At 34.6% G+C, this 16,842-nt stretch overlaps 1 long non-coding RNA gene across 1 annotated transcript in view; it reads right to left on the bottom strand.

Annotated features, from left to right (window-relative positions):
- Window positions 1-221: 221 nt before the first annotated feature.
- Window positions 222-16,842, bottom strand: part of LOC307193993 — a 241,924-nt gene continuing 225,303 nt past the window's right edge. Inside the window, exon 5 of the long non-coding RNA XR_013830473.1 lies at window positions 222-1,721. This is a non-coding gene — a long non-coding RNA (uncharacterized lncRNA). The remainder of the gene's footprint in view (window positions 1,722-16,842) is intronic.

The raw sequence follows: 16,842 nt of genomic DNA, 5'->3' as shown, positions 1-16,842 counted from the left end.
GCTTTTGCATAGGAAAAAAATGATCCACAAAATAAAAAGACAACTTATAGAATGGGAGAAAATATTTGTACACCACCTATCTGATAAGGGGTTAATATCCAAAATATATAAGGAACTCATATGATTCTTAGTCCTATACAAGGTAGAATATTGTTTGTACTGTGATAGAATTAGAAAGAAGACATAAAGAGCTGTTTTAAAACCAATATTAGTAACTCTAATTTAAAAAAAAATTCCTTCTATTTATCAGAAATGTACTAAATTTACTTTAAAAAATACAAATTATAAACTCTGTGTTCATAAATCATATTTTAAAAGGCTCTAAGTTATGTTAAAAAGTTCTGAATATCACACTTTTCTTTTTATCTCTAACCACAACCAAGGATGTTACCTTAATTCACAGAATTTTAGAATATTTTTTTACAGAAAAAAATCTACTGTCCAACCTGTAACAGAGCTATTTGGGTGAGAAAAAAGGTTTTCTTTAAAAGAGTCAAAACTTTTAATACATTAAAAGTTAAACATTTTTTAAAATTTCTTGAATTTTTTCATTTTCAATTTATGTAAATCCTAAATATGTATCCATTAGAACTTGAGCTCCAGTAGCTTGTAAGAGACTTTAAAATCTGATGCACTGAATCCTTGTTTTATGGAGCCTTTCAAATGAACACCCTTGTTCATATCAAAAGTTCCTGTTACTGTCACAGCAATTCCAAATTGCCCTTGGTGAAATTATGCCAATTAAAGAAATATGCATATGAGTTAAGATTGTAACAAGAGTTATGAAGGAAGCAGATATTTAGTCTGGAAGGAACACACACTTAAGAAACTTCATGAGAACTGCAATAGTCAGTAAAGATTACAGTTTTGAAACCACATGTCTCCAGAACCGGGCCAAAAATTAGTTGTCACCAAAGACTAGTTGCCCAGAGAAGCTCCCTGGCCTGGCAGAGGGAATTAAATAAAATATTCTCAGAAACATGAAGACAATACTGAGGAATGTCCTTATAAGGTTTTCAAAGTGCAACATGACATTTTGAAAGCATCAGCTTCAATCCAGTTGAGAGGACAATTTTTCCAACCTCTATCTGTCTCTTGCCCTTTGAACTTCATCCTATAAACCGGGGGTCAGCAAACTGCAGCCAGAAGGTTAAACTCAGACCAACATCTGTATAAATAAAGTTTTACTGGAACACAGCCTTGTGCATTCATTACATATTGTCTGCAGTTTTCGGGCTACAATACCGATTCGAGTAGTTGCAGCAAAGACTGTCTGGCCCAGAGAACCTAAGTATTTACTACCTGGCCTTTTACAGAAAAACATTTATTGAACCTTATTAGAGACATAAATCCTTACAGACAATAGACAGGTAGAGTTGGCAGTTAGTGGTAAATTAATGCTATGGAAGATCCACGCAAAGGAAAAATGTGTGCACAGTTGACCAATGACCAACAAGTCTGGGGGATTCTTTTCTCAGAATGGAGAAGAAAACATAATGCTGAGGACTCTATGAAATAATTGGAACTCTGATTAAGCATAAAACTTACATCATATTCACCAGCAGGTCGGCTCAGCTGGGGAAGACTCCAGGTATCTCAGATGTGCACACTGTTACAGAGGTGAGCTCCTTGTCAAGGTGAACGAGGGATGTGGCCAAGTCTCACTGGGGCTCCGTTGCTAAGACCATCCAAATCACTCTGGTGGTAGGTTTATTAGCTTGCTACAGCAAAGGAAAATGCAAACTGTGAGGAACGATGAGGAGTCTCAAAATGGGGAAGCTGGGAAAGTTATTTATAGCATTTTGGATACCGGAATTACTCATAGGATGGTATTCACAGGGACTGAACTGATTTTGTAAAATAAGGAGCTGCTGGAAGATCAGTGCCATACCTTTAAAATACATGAGTCTCTACAGGGTAACTATTTGGTCAATTGGTCTGTGTTTTAGCTTGAAACACACGCGTCTGAATAAACTGGTGTTAAAGGGATTTGAGCTTAGATAGATTATCTTGCATGCCATGCTTTTGTACAGTTTATCTGTTTTGTGAGTCCTTTGACGGTTTTGAAAGTATGGGTTCTATTTCAAGGATCAGTATAATAACAAACTGGAATAATAAATACCACATTTAGGTTTGTGGGAAGAAGATGCAACTGAGGATGTGTGCAGCTTCTATTTGTACTTTTCTTAAATTGGAATAGCTTAGGTTATATTTTTTATATGATGCCCCTTCTTCCCTTGGCCTATGGACAGCCATTGATAGGGGTTAAGAGTAGAGTCACCAAACGCTAAATGCTCCTGCCAAGATCTCGCCCTCCTTCTTCCTCTCAGACATAATTCAGCTCTATTCCATTATTTTCTGCTTTAAACTCCAGGGGGAAATCTCAATGTTCCTTTTAGCCTGTCACCTCCAGAATCCCAGGTCTCCCTGGGCATGTCTTATGTTTCCGACCATAGACTATAAGCTTACAATACTTTTCCACGTGAGCATTTCTTATAACCTACTTGCTTTATTTTTTCTATGACACTTATCATCCTCTAACATAACTTGTATTTCACTTATTTTCTTAAATATCAGCACTGCCTGTTGTGGCAGGCAGAATTCTAAAGATGCCCTCACCGCAAGATTTCCGTCTGGTGGTTATTCAATCAAACATTAATATAGGTACTGCTGTGAGGGGATTTTGCAAATGTAGTAAAATCCCAAAACTGTTGACCTTAAGGTGACAGAGACTATCCATCCATCCAGGTGGAACTGACTCAATCGGACGAGCCATTTTAAAGCAGTTTCCTCTGGCTGGTAGCAGAAAGGAAAGACAGAGATACATGAATTAAGAGAACTTGATATGCCATTGCTGGTTTTGGAGATGGAATGGGTCACGTACAAGAAGCACTCACAAGGAGCTAAGAGTGATTCTTGGCAGAGAGCCAATAAGCAAAGGAGGACTTCGATTCTCCAACTGCAAGGAAATGAACTCTGCCAACAACGTGAATGATCTTGGAAGCAGATTCTTTCTCAGAGACTCCAGATAATAGCCTATCCCTGCTGACTGGTTTTTTCAATCCTTGTGAGAAACTAAACAGAGGACCCAGCCAACACGAGTCAGACTCTTGACCTACAGAACTGAGATAATAAATAGGTGCTGTTTTAAGCTGTAATAAGAATAGAGATGGTTTTCCCCATTTTGTTCACTGTTATATCCTTAGCACCTAGAATTGTGCCTGACACATGAGAATCATTTTAGAAATAATTCCAAATTAATCTGCTAAACTAAACACTATGAATAATATGAGACTGTGTTTTAATCCTGTAGACTCACTCTAGATTTTTAACTGTAAATTCAGTTAAGTAAAAGATTAAGGGTTAAAAGTTTGAGGGACCATCTAATATTATATAATTTTAATCTTATTAAAATTATAAAAGGCATCAATGTTACACTTACAAATGTTTAAATCTTTTTTTAAGATGAATTGATTAGCAGACACTGAATACTTAATTTAATACATGTTTTAGTGCACTTTATGTGACACAAATTAATTTGCAATAGAGGCAGGAAACCTATCTCTAAGGTAGTTAGTCATGGTCAAGTCTTAATTATCTTCTTAAATAGGAAAACAGCAGGTTTATAAAGATATCTACTATGGTATTCTTGAGTGATACTCTCTCTTATTTGTTAATAACTTTCCATTAAAATACTGAAAACATTCAATGATATAGATTTCAACACAAGGACTTTGAAATAATGATACCTATTTTTGAACACCTACAACCTTTCAGCCTCTGTACATTCCTTCCAACCACACCACAAGGTGCTTTTATTTCTATTTTAGGCATGAGGAAAGTGAGCCTCAGAGATATGAAGTAACTAATGCAACATAGGAAAAATTGAATTGGCAGGTCTTAAGATTCCAGCACAGGTAGCTGCATAACTCAAGTTTCATGTTTGTCTTATTCTGTTACATTGTCAATCAGTGATTTTTTTGTTTATTAAATGCATTCATAATTACTATGAATATATACAAATTTACATACATGTCTGAATATTTGCAGTGTTTGTACCCGAGATTTATTATACATGAACCAGATATGATCATCATTTTCCTAGACAACAATTTTATCTTTGAAACTTGGTTAGAAAGAGTTGAAATTTTGTCATGAGAGCAGTAATCAAATTTGCAAAACAAGTGCATATGTGAGTTCATTTTGATCTACAAAATGACTGAATGACCTTAAAATGATCAGTTATTAATTGACATTTCTTATTCTTTCTTTCAGTACACGTTGATTGAGAATACACCATGTGCCTGGCATTGTACTCCAGGCTAAATTCAACATGAGATTTGCCCTTGGTATTCTGGGAGCTTTGAGAGAGGGTTCAGAAGTGATATACTGACAGCTAGGGCCAAGAAATGAGTGGGTGTTAGCCTTAAGAAGGGCAGTTTAGAGGGGAAAAGAGAGTAGGAGTGCGGGAATATTCCAGACAGAGAAAGTGAATGAAAAGGACTTAAAATGAAGATCTTTCTTTTTCTGAGGAACTGAAAGCAGTGCATTGCTTTTGGATAATAGAGTCCATTGTGGGGAAAAGGAGCAATGGAGAGAGAGATTAAAAAGGATGAGATTTGTGTGTGCAATGTGTTCTAGGTCACATTAATAAAGTTGAAATTTATGTGGTGGCACTGAAGGGAATGCCATGAGTAGGTTTTGTATTTGTTCACTCACTCATTCAACAATATTCATTAAAGGCTTGCTCTGTGTACTGTGCACCAGGCACAGGCTCCTGGGTTAGGAGCTACAGACTGCAGTGAATTCGTCACTGTCAGGGTCCTTTCCCTCATAGAGCTTATTATCTGGATTGATGGTTTTGAAAGGGCAATCTGTTGCAATATACATAATAAATTGTCACAAAGAAAGACCAAATAGAGGGAGTTGGAGTAGGAAGCAAACAGGGATAATTGCCTGAGCTAAGAACACAGGATCTAGCAACAAGGAAGTCTTGGTGACAGAGATGGGGGTTGGAGGAGGCATTTAGACCCCAGGTTCTTTTGTAAAGTTTGGACTAGATGGAGAGCAGGTACTATATATCCTCATCACTGTATTTCCAGCCCTTTTTTCCTAATTTAACCTTGACTCTGAATCATAATCTTTGCCACGTCATTGCATCCAAGCATTCTTGATTTTAAAGTGTGTCCAACATCTGCCTAACCTATTAATTGGGACTGAATTTGGTGGTTTCAGGTCCTTTGCCATTAAATTCACAATTACTATATTCTGGCTAATGAAAACCTTGACTCTTTGGACATTTTTCTTTTCAGCATTACTGGGATAGAGTCATATTCAAGTAAATAGAGAGTAGCATGGTGATGAGTGGTTAGTGAATCTCTCTTTCCCCAAAATATCTACTAATCTAGTCAAAAAGTTACAAGATGGTAACTACCCAAATTGATGACCTATTTTAGTAACTATTTGTTCATTGATTTTTCTGTGCTGTGCAATTGGTTCTTGTATAGATAGGTTTGCTCTATAATATTTCATATGTAAATGTCTCTTCTCCTTCACGGTATTTAAAACAAAAGTGTTCAAATAGTTGTTTAATTTTTCTTCCCTACCCTTAAAAAGTAAATTCAGTCATTTTCTGGTTTTAGTGTGTTTTTTAGTTTTTAAATTGATATTAAGTTTATAAAGTGCATGCTTTTAAAATTACATTTTTGTTTTTTAGAAAAATAAATATATTCAACAATTTATTTAATTACTTTTTAAATATTAAAGGTAGAATATAATTATAATTTGCAAAACAGTTCATTCTTCCACCACATTCTTGAAACAAAAACATAAGCATTCATACTCCCTGTTTTCAGGCTCTCATTTTCTTGCAAAAAAAAAAAAAAGATATTTGGAGATTTGAAAAGTTCCAAGTTTATATTTAGATCTGACAGGAACAAATTTCAGAATAAATTCTATTTTTAAGCCCCCTGACAATTTTTAACATGTCTATGCTTAATTGTTTATTAGTTGTATTATGGCTGATCAGTACATTTAATGGAAGCTACAGGGTTGGATTTGAATATATTTGTGTTTAACTTTTCTTCTGTTAATGTTTATTTGTTTTACTTGGACTGTCTAATCTTTGCTCTCGAGTGTTATACATTCAAACTTCAGTAGCATCATATTATAAATCATGAAGAATAAGTTTGACACTTGGAGAAAAAAGTATAGAATTATTTCTTCAAATTGTCATAGTACTTTAATGTCTTGAACTGTGTAAAAATTGAAGTGTATAACAGAAACGTTAAATATTTCTTAGACATCCTAGGGTCACTCCCATTTCTAATTTGATACACTTTCTTTACAAAAAATTCCAGCTTTATATGTTTAGTCCACTTTTTTCCTTCTTTTTCTTCTTATTTTTAGCAATACACTTAGTATCACAGTTGCATAAATGAAAAAGTTAAAATAAAAATTCTCAATCAAAACCTCCATTTTATGAATTTCATTTGATATCATAAAATTCAATATTTATAAATGTTTATAACCTGCAACAATTAATGTAAGCTAACAGATACCTTAAAAGATCAAACATTTTAAATTACTAATAAAAAGAAATAAAAACGCTTAGAACTAGTCCTATTTAAGTAAGCACTCAATAAAGCTGGGCTTCTCTATTCTAATTTTTACCTTGCCTTTAACCCTTTAAAGGCAAGGTTTGTAAAATAATCCAAAGCTTTACATTGGGAAATTTATGGATACATTATAAATACTATAGGATGAGGAAGAAGTAAAGCCTTCCTTCTGGACAGTAGTTTCTAAAACAGTAAATTTCATCCGTTCCTGTGGTATTAGTTCTATGATAAATCTCCCTTGTAGAAGGTTTCTGTATAATTCAGGCAGGCTTTCATTATAATTTGCAAGAAGTTGCCTTATAAATGAAACCTATAATTTGTGCTATGGTTTCTGTCAAATTCAAATATTCTTCTATTACTTTGAAGACTTTCAAATGTTACTTGTCTGTATTAAAATTGTATTATTTTCCCACTCAAAATCGTCTCTGCTTTTGATATTCAAGCACAATAGGTGAGTGGCTATTCTCCAAAGAAATGAGCAACTGTGGATTTAAAATTCTATTTTATTTTTTTCGCTTATGAAATCTTAATGGGTATCCTTTTGGCTTTATGGAAGTGGACTATAAAACTGACAAACAAGTTAAAAAGTTAATTTCACCATTATGTATAAAAACTTGATATGGAAAAGTCAGGTTTCATTAACTGTTCAAAGATTATTACTCTCCTCTCTATTGTAGACCCTTGAACATAGAGGGCGCTGTTACATTAATGAAGATCACCATTTCAAGCAGTGTTTATAGTTCCTTTTAGTGGCAAGACCATCAGTTCAAATGTGTTCCATGACTGCTATGTATTAATCATTTTATCATTCTCTCAGTAAATACCTTTTTCATAATGCTTTAATGAAGTCCTTTTCATAGGCTTTCATCTGAGATAAGTAAAGATGTGAATATGAATGCATGGAAATATTTATGGAAAACATTAGCTCATAGGTTAAATGCCTCATGAAGTTTCCTGACAGCACCACTATTAATTTTTAACACATATAATAATATATCATGACAAAAATTAGTCAACATGAGTCACTAGACATTAAATATCGAAAATTATGGAAAGAGCAATAACTTACATTGACATTTTGGAAAGGCACGTGTTTTTGTCACATATATGCCAGGATATGCAGACCACCATCTTTAGTCGGAGTGATGCAAAATAATTCTGGCAATATATCAAGTATCCCCAGCTAGTTGTTACAGTGATCATTCCAAGAAAAACAAGGTTGTTTAAAATATTGTAATTTAGAATTACACTGATCTTTAAATTTTTATCTAGCTGGCTTGAAAATAGTCCAGTAACGGACAGTATACCTGTGAATGTTTTCTAAAGTGAAAACAATCAGAAAAGAGGTACCAAGTTCTCAATTTGGAATATTATTTACTCCTCTCCTCCAAGCTCTTAAGTGTTTTACTCATCCTTAAATGCTGACTTCATGTTTACCAGCTGCACTGCTGCTTTCTTATGGCAAAATACTCACACTGGCCCAGCTTCTGATAATGAGTCTTAGCATACAGAATATATTTTTGGAATTCTTAGGAGATGTGGTTATTAATTATCATCTGGCTTTACAGCCATTTAGATGCCAGAAAAAAAAAACAAAACTGTAAACAGCACATGCATCAAGAGCATTAAATGTGTTTGTCTCTTTAGACACTCTAATCCCATTGTCTAGAATCTCTCCTCAAGATACTACCCTGAATCATAATGATACCTTCATGCAAAAAAGATGATTTTTGCAATGCTGTAATCATCCCAAATAATTAATACCAGTATACTACTCAGTGTGGTAAAGAAATATTGAAATAATCATTTTGAAAATGATATTAACATTGACATTTCTCATGAGTTTTGAAATAGAAAAGAGTGAGCTCTCTGGTAAGGATTATTAATATGTGTATTTGATATGATATAATATGATATGATATAATATATAACATATGGTCAATAATGTATATAATATATAATAATAATATAAAATAAATTATGTTAAAGTGCAGATTCTGAAGCCTGATTGCTCAGGTTCAGATTCTAAGCCAGTCACTCAGCAGCTGTGTCAGTTTCAAAAAGGAATAATGTGTCTCAGTTCCCTTATCTGGAAAATGGGTAGGAAAACAGTTTTTAAAAACTATTTACATAGAATTGTTGTGAGATTAAATGATGTTGTCCCAACTAGAATGTTTAAAATTGTGTTTAGACCATATTAAGAGCTTGCTATTGCTATTTTGATGGTTCCTAATATTAAAGTGATATTTTATAACAATATGTTTGCATTTATCACTCCAAATCTTAACCTTTATCCATATGCTCTGCAAAGGAAAGATGTTACAAAAAGTAAACTTTAAAAAAATGAATTGGTGTGTGCAAGGTGACATTTGAGAGGGAGGAAAATGAAGGTATGGTGACTGGTTAAAAATATACAAGCAGTACTGGAATGAGGTCATATTAGAATATTCAGTCACATCTTACCTCTGTCTGTGAATTATACAGACATCAAAGCATCCATCTATTATCATTTGGTCTTTTGCTCCCTGTCATACTTTAATTATGATGTCTGCATATCATATCATGATGTTCTAATAATGAGGTTTTTGTGGTGTCTTATGTGTCTCTTGATGGGAAGAGATATCAATCCACAATTTAGAGATTCTACGACTACAAAGTTACCCTCTTACCTGTCACTGGAAACGCTGCTTTCCGTTATAGTTATATATATAAGTCATGAAATTTCAAGTCACTCTGCTTATCTTTTACAACTTGTCCCCTCACCTCATGCTACTCAGCTACCTGGGCCTCAGGGCTCTCCTTTGAGCACATTAAGCTTCTCCTATGGCAGGACTTTACCCACTTTCCCCACACTGCCTGGTTTGCGAGAGGGCCAGTGTCCTCATTACATTCAAATCCTCTTAAATGCCACCACATTAGAGAGGCTTCTAGTAACCACATGCATTAAAATAGCATAACCCTCCCATCACTCTATATTGTATAATTTGTTAATTTTTCAACATAGCTTTTATCATAAATATATATTGTATCTATTTAATTATGATTTTTTTGTCTTCCCCTACTAGAATGTAATTTTACTGAAGCATGAGCTTCATTTGTTCACTCTTACATCACTTGCCTCTAGAAAATAAGAGTAGTCAACTAATACATATTAAATGGCTGAATGGACATGACTGACAAATTTTATTTAAAATCAGATAAAATTTCTTTTCAAACAATCTTGAAACTTGGTAATTGTAACTAGGTAAACTGTGTTGATAGGTAATTTCAGCTCAACATATTTACTTTAAAAAGTTGCTCACATATATACAATGGAATATTACTCAACCATAAAAAGAAACGAAATTGAGCTATTTGTAATGAGGTGGATAGACCTAGAGTCTGTCATACAGAGTTAAGTAAGTCAGAAAGAGAAAGACAAATACTGTATGCTAACACATATATATGGAATTTAAGAAAAAAAAAATGTCATGAAGAACCTAGGGGTAAGACAGGAATAAAGACACAGACCTACTGGAGAACGGACTTGAGGATATGGGGAGGGGGAAGGGTAAGCTGTGACAAAGCGAGAGAGAGGCATGGACATATATACACCACCAAACGTAAGGTAGATAGCTAGTGGGGAGCAGCCGCATAGCACAGGGATATCAGCTCAGTGCTTTGTGACTGCCTGGAGGGGTGGGATAGGGAGGGTGGGAAGGAGGGAGACGCAAGAGGGAAGAGATATGGGAACATATGTATATGTATAACTGATTCACTTTGTTATAAAGCAGAAACTAACACACCATTGTAAAGCAATTATACTCCAATAAAGATGTAAAAAAAAAAAAGTTGCTCTACTATTAATGGCACTTTCAAATATTTACAGGCTATTCCTAAGGGAGAATTGAGCTGGACATCATCAGTGAATTATGGAGCAATGGGGTGGGGGTGAGGTAAGCACCAAAGTAAAAAAATAAAAATAGGGCTTCCCTGGTGGCGCAGTGGTTGAGAGTCCGCCTGCCGATGCAGGGGACACAGGTTCATGCCCTGGTCTGGGAAGATCCCATATGCCGCGGAGCGGCTGCGCCCGTGAGCCATGGCTGCTGAGCCTGCGCGTCCGGAGCTTGTGCTCCGCAACGGGAGAGGCCACAACAGTGAGAGGCCCGCGTACCAAAAAATAAAAAAAAATTAAAAACTGCTCTAAAAACTGAAGAATAATTTTGTTCCCATTTTAAAGACAATGAGTGGATTTAGAAATAAAGAGGAAAATAGCATCTTACCTGACTTAAATCTTAATCTAAGTACTGCTCTCATTATCTGATGATCAGATATTCCCTGAATTAAAAGATAAGATAATTATAATTTGATTTATGCCACTACAACAAGATTTCTTATTTTGTCATCTAGTTAAATTGTGTGAGCTGGGCAGACAAACTGAATAAATGCTAATGCCCAAAGGGCTACTCTTAAATATTCATATTTTATGGTCTTTCTTTAGAATAGAACATGTAGTATTTCTCTCTGAGGAAATATGTCATAAACGGCAAAGCCTTTAAGACTACCCTTTTAGACTAAAGAGCCCTCTTGACTTTCTGTAAGAAATAATAGTATCATAATCAGAGAATCTCAAGTATGGAAAAACAATTATAAACATTATTCCATTGATTCGCCACATTCTCAAATCAAAATAGGGCTTTTGTTTCTAAGTATACTGTTTTCGCTCCATTTCCTATATAGAATCCCTGTTTCAATCACTAAAGCATACTTCAGTGCTTATATTTTAAGTAACTGAACAACTTTTAATGATGACTGAAAATAAAGATAACTTCAAGTCAGTAAATCCTCAGAAATCCATTCAGAGGCCATGTCAGGGGAGGTGCCGTAATCTTTGGCAAGTTTCTTAACTCCTCTCCTTTTAATCTCCTTATAAATAAGACGGGTATTAATAATAATACCCAGACATTGAGGTTGTCTTAAGAATTAACTCAGTAGAAAAGCTGGCTCATTATAGGCATATACAAGGTTTGTTTGTTTGAATATAGCTGTTATTATCTTTATGGAATTTGACAATTATTTTGGAAATATGAGATTGTTCTGATCATTTATGTTAGCCAGTTCATTTGAAACATTGCTATATAATGGTAATCAAGTTCATTAAAATAAATATCTACATGAGCATCGCTGAGTCAATATTTAAAGGCTACGGATGTGAGTCACGTGAGTCCGTATGTGAGTCCGTATTCTGCTGATGCTAAGACATTCTTGCCTTCTTTAACTACTCTTTAACCTGTTTAATAACGTGACCATTGTAGATATTTACTAACCATACTTCATCCTAATAAGGAGAGAAGTGCTGGGAAGGGAGTGATAGAGGACATAAAAAATGTTTATGACATATTCATTGTCCCCTAAGGGATAGAAGAATATTCAGAATATAATTTATTTTTCAGAAGTCAGGTGTAGGTTAATTCAGTTAGTATTATGAATGTTATATTCTATGATATTTCTTCTCACTTACTAATGAATTTTCAGGTGTTTTAACAAAACTGAAGAACTCCTTCATGAAACTTAGTGACAACCTCCTTGGGGAAAACCACCCATTTAGAAGTGTTTTCTTGGGAGATATATTATCCTCTCATTGGAAGTTTGATTGATACCTTGATATTCATGTTTTGGTAAATGGCCTGCTACTGAGCTAACTAGAAAAGGATTGATATGAGTAAAATTTACATTATTTATTTTGGTTCTTCATAATATTTTACACTCAACTCTTTCAGATCTCTCTCTTCCTCTCCCTCTTTTTTTTTTTTCCTCTCCCTCTTTAACACACACACACATACACACACACACACATACTCATCTGATACAAAGTATTCTCAACAGAGGCTCTAAGTAGTCTATTCATTGAGAAATGAACCATGTAAGAATATAAGGTCAGGAAAATTCAGCACTCTAGAATTTTAGACATGAGGCATATTCAGTTCTTGTATGATATTTGTTAAGAATTAGTTGCAATTGATTATGTAACCCAGGTAGTATTTGTTAATACATTTTCCCCTTTTTATTTTACATCCAATTGTGCTTTCCAGGTTGGTTTTATATTATTGCTAATTTTTCTTTGACTATCAGAACAAGAGTTAAAATTACAATATGCCATTGTTATTGGTACTCTGCTTTATGTTTATGTTAACATCTTTAGTTCTGTGAGAAAAATTGTACCCAATAAGTAACCTGCCACAGATATTTTTAAGATGAATCTTTTCTGGAAAATTTCTATTTGCTTTACTTATTATAATCCCATTGGTCAGTTTGTGCCCTCACTCCTTGCTCCTGGTAACACAAGTCCTATGAATTTTTGTGTTCTGGCTTTCAGCAGGTGGGTTAGATGACTCAATTCTATCAGAACCTTACTGAACAGTTGCACTGCCTCAGGTTTTTCTCACAGTGTTCTTCTAACATTTAAAAATAAAAACAAAAAATTTGAAGGCAAAACTGGAAAAGCTAAAGTTAACTATCATACAAATAGTTATTAGCTATTCAGTGAAATATAAAACTATTCAGTGTTATATTGTTAAGTCCTTAAATCTTAGAATGTTATAGGTATTGATGTCTGACTCTATAGAGATTGTTCAAGTATGACCAGATGGCATAGTTTTGTATTAGACCTTACGGAAGTGTCTCACTTAATAAAAAACTCATTAACATAATTATTTTTGTATCAATCAAAATATTTAAATACAGGAAGTAAAAAATCAGCTTGACTGAAGTAAGCAAAAAATAACTACATTAAAAGATCGTTGGTGGGAAAAATAATCACTAAAAAGCATACTGGATGAGACTCAGAAGACATAAGGACAAAATCGCATCTAATATCAAGACACAGAGAAGCTGAACCTGCTCTGCCACAGACTAGATACAACTATTTGTGCCATGACCCTGACCTTTCTTTTTGTTCTTTGGAGACCACCGTTACTGAGGCAGGCTTTGCTGCCCTTGGAAACTAAGTGATGTTGCCACTGTTAAAACCTCTGCCTGGAATGACTTTCCATAGACACATCTTTCTTGTGTCACTGGCTACAGATTCTAAGTCCTGAGGAACTGTATGTCTGCAGCTGAGTCTAAGGCATATGTCTGTGTCCTAGCAGCAAGTGACCAAGAAAATAAGTATTTGGCACGTTCAACTTTTTGGAGTTATTTTCCCCAAGATGGGTGAAAGGGATCTGGCACCAGTCCCACCATCCATTTATATATCCTTCTGTAGATTCCTCCTCTTGAATTTGGTTGACTCTGTAACCTATTCTTGATCAACAAGATGTGATGGAGGTGAGGTAAAAAAAAACCCAAAAACCTATGGCTTCCACTTGAGTTTTTTGGAACAGTTGTTGTTGAGTTGTTGTTTACTTTGAAACCTCACTACCATATAGTGGTAAGTCCAAGAAGCCATGTGTAGATGCCCTGATTGATAGGCTCAGTTGAACTTCCATCTGATAGTCAGTTTCAACTCTCAGCCATGTGAGTGAGACCTCTTAGATATCCAGCCCAGTCAAACTCTAAGACCACTGTAGTCCCAGCTGACACATGACTGCAACGTGGTGAGAAATCACAAGCAAGAACTGGTCAACTAAGCCTAGGAAGCCCACAAAATCCACAGCCACGAGAGATCCTATACACTGTTGTTTAACTGCTATATTTTGAGATTGTTATGCAGCAATAGATATCAACAAAAGAAGAGAATTCCACAAATATGGAAAAATTTTGTAGATTCCGTGCAGGAGGGGTGGAGTGGGAGAGAGAGTGGCAGAAGGAGAGTGAGAGAAAGGAAGAGGAGGAGGAAGAGAAATAAAGATAAACTACAGATTTACAAATTCTACCTGGTTCCCTTTTCATTCATCGCATTGAACATGGACATAATAATAACTTTTTAAAGCACTCACGTTTCTCAACTGACGAGGACTATACTAGATGCTCTCTCCTAGAGGTTTTTCTCTTGACTAAATCACCACAATCCTTTTTATAAATCATCACAGTTCTTTGAATTACACAACTGTATTTTAAGAGGTAAAAAATAAGGCTCTGGGAGAATAGATAATTTGCCTAAGGTCACGTAGTTAATTGTAGCAAGGGAAGTTCTGGACTCAAGTCTTTATTAGTCCCAAGACAAAGTTTAACTTTACTAGATTGCCAAATTTGCCTTTTTTTATTCTTTTATTTGGTAGCATGAAACTAGTTTGGTAAAGTTTGCTTATTTATTTCAAAGAAAAAATATGCAAAACATCTCAGCTCAGAACTGATTGTTTAGAATTGCCCATGTGATTTTGGGAAGACAACAACAACACTTGGTGATCTATATTACAAATTATATGTCTAGTTTCATGAAAAAGCTTGCTCAAGTTCTCTACTTCAAATTATGTTTTTGGAAATATGCTTGACTAATTATTGTTTCTATTAATATATGCCTTCAGAGCCATTCTGGAGACATACAAACACCCACTTATCCATAGGCTGTGCCCACAGACTTAAGGACTTAGACATAAGCATAACAATGATTTGTGGGGTAATGGCAGAGAGGGCAAGATTGCTCATACTTGGTATTTATTTGCTAAAAATTAAATAGTGTAGTGGGAGAGTTATTGGGCCTTTTTAGCTGGCCTGTCAAATTGAATGATTATGGGGTCACACAGTGAGATACTTACTAAAACAAATTAGCCTACTTGTAATGAATCTTTGTTTTGGCATTACTGCTAGCCAGTTGTTGTAACAGGACAGTTATAACAATGAATATGTACAAGCCCATTATTTCCTAATAGCATGCTAAACTAGAATCAAAACAGGCATATATCAACATGTATTAAAGTTGAATGGCAATTAAATAAGCACTGACACATTTTCTGATTTGCCTTCTCAAATTACTCGAACAGTTTGTTAAAAACCATGAGAGTCAGAATGGTGCTAAGAATAAGGATCTGAAAGGTATTAATATTTACAAAATTCATATAGATAATAAAAGAATCTTATAGTCAAAAGGGAATATGAATGTATCTTTGAGCTTGCTTAACACTTATTTTTTTTAAATGTGTATTTTTGAAATTAAAATTAAAAAAAATTTGAAATTAAAAAATTGGATAATCTTTCTAGAAATACAAAATACATCTTCAATTTTAATTTATAGTGAATATATTGTGAACACAAATTAAAATAGAGTGATTAACTAACAAAGCTTAACATGACTGACTCATATATTCCAGAGAAGAACTTTGATATTGGCACATGGAGTGTGTACTTTAATTTCTCTAAATGTACAAACAGCAGCTTGGTATCCTACTTCCCTATCTAGTTACTGCTCTACTTCTTTTTGATCAGCACCACCTTCAGTTGGAACATCACTGTCTCTTTTGATCTCTTACTCTCTATTGCTCCTCAACAGTCTGATTTGGTATTTTCTTTGCATCTCCCATTCCTCTAAAACTCATAGTGTCCTAGGAAAAGACACTAAAACACAAGACTGCTGGCTCCCTCCTCCAAGTTGGGCTGAACTCATACACCTCTATCTCTTAAACTCATGAAGGCTGACCAGAGCTGTGCCTGCCCACCCCCTCCGCCCCATATACATTATTTGATAGAGAAACCATTCATCCCAGAGGCAAATGAGTTCACAAAACACAATGACAAGATATTTGCAGGGCATCTCTATTTCAAAAGGAAAGAAAAAAGGAATCTTTCTGTGTGTTTTCTTCTAGGTGTTTTACAATTTCGGGTCTTATGTTTAAGTCTAATTCATTTTGAGTTAATTTTCATGAGTGGTGTAAGATAGGATTCCAGTTTCATTCATTTTTAAAAATTAGATACCTAGATCTTATTCATCTTATAACTGAAAATTTGTACCCTTTTACCAACCTCCCCTTATTTCCCACCCCAAGCAATCACTTTTCTACTCTCTGTTTCCATGAGTTTGACCTTTTTTTTTTTAGAGTCCACATATATGTGATATAATATAGTATTCGTCCTTCTCTGTCTGGCTTATTTTACTAGCATAATGCCCTCAAGTTTCATCCATGTTGTTGCAAGTGACAGGATTTCCTTCCTTTTTTAAGGCAGAATAGACTTACATTAAATACATATTCATTAAATATATTACATTAAATATATATTAATGTAATATAATTTGAAATACCCAAAAGTAGGGGTGCTGGATCATACGGTAGTTCTATTTTTAATTTCTCAAGGAACCTCCATACTGTTTTCC

The sequence above is a fragment of the Stenella coeruleoalba genome (assembly GCF_951394435.1).
Source record: "Stenella coeruleoalba genome assembly, chromosome: 11".
Lineage (NCBI taxonomy): Eukaryota > Metazoa > Chordata > Mammalia > Artiodactyla > Delphinidae > Stenella > Stenella coeruleoalba.
The sequence above is the reverse complement of the archived record's forward strand: the minus strand, read 5'-3'. Positions and strand labels throughout refer to the sequence as shown.